This window comes from Pteropus vampyrus, unplaced genomic scaffold (genome assembly GCF_000151845.1).
Source record: "Pteropus vampyrus isolate Shadow unplaced genomic scaffold, Pvam_2.0 Scaffold242, whole genome shotgun sequence".
NCBI lineage: Eukaryota > Metazoa > Chordata > Mammalia > Chiroptera > Pteropodidae > Pteropus > Pteropus vampyrus.
In genome coordinates this window covers 2,022,735-2,023,884 of record NW_011889023.1, presented here as the reverse complement: position 1 = coordinate 2,023,884, position 1,150 = coordinate 2,022,735, and the positions used below count along the sequence as shown (strand labels likewise).

Below are 1,150 nucleotides of genomic sequence, written 5' to 3'. Positions count from 1 at the left end.
ACAACTGACTTCTGGCTTATTTCAGCTGATAATGATATCAATTCCTTGAGCTTTAGCTTTCAACAAGGGATGCTGGAAAACCCAAATCAGTTCAGACCCAAAGGACTGGATATATAAGAAAATAATTTATTTAAATTGCAAATGATAAGTAAATATCTCCATATATTTTACTGGAGCTCCTACCTAGAAGTCCTAAAATCCTACCAACTAGTCTTCAGCCAGTTTGTAAATAAGTTATTGTTTTTCTTATATGGACTCTTTTTGAAAATATATGTTTTTGAAACTCCTACAAGTAATATGCTAGCATTTGGAATCTATTCACAATCTTAACTCTAATTTAAACAATGTCAAACATTAGACATTTTAAATGTTAAAAACTTCATAAATGTCCCATCCAAGTAGAAAATGAGACCATCTAATATTTCATTTGTTTCAATGCACTTTTTTATTTTTTTATGCCTACAGCACCTGCTCTTCCTAGGTGGTCTCCCATCCAAGTACTAACCAGGTTCGACCCTGTTTAGCTTCCGAGATCAGACGGAATCCCGCGTGTTCAGGATGACAAGGCTGTAGCAATGTGTTCTTGAAATCTGCCACTTTGTTCAATATCTGCAGATAGCCTTTTGGCTAAAACTACTTTCTTTATTCTGTGTGTGTGTGTGTGTGTGTGTGTGTGTGTGAGAGAGAGAGAGAGAGAGAGAGAGAGAGAGAGAGAGAATGTGATGGGGGAGCTGTCCAACTTTATGCACTGGTATTGATTAAATTTATGAGCCTATTTATCTTTATTTAATTGAAGCACTATGCAATGCACTCAAACTATCCCAAAAGCTTTGAAATGGACTCTTTTTCTAAAAATCTGGAATCCCAAAGGGCAGGGTAGAGTTCCAGAATATTTTTCCTGTACTTAAACACATGACTAGAAACTGAAGCAACTACAGAACAAATGGATTTGAATAGTGTCCAGTCTCAGAGGTACAGTTCTGATTTACCTCATGTGTAATAAATCCAAAAAGTGTGAATAATGGCAACTAAAAAATATATTTTTCATAATTTGCATTCCTTCACTTAAAATTGCAGATAAAATAGTCTTTTTAGAAATCAAATGGAAGAGAGTACAAAAATAAGAACACTATCTGTACTCAGTTGAAAC

At 34.7% G+C, this 1,150-nt stretch overlaps 1 pseudogene; it reads right to left on the bottom strand.

Annotated features, from left to right (window-relative positions):
* Positions 1-456: 456 nt before the first annotated feature.
* On the bottom strand, positions 457-575 carry LOC111729011 (annotated as a pseudogene).
* Positions 576-1,150: the final 575 nt, after the last annotated feature.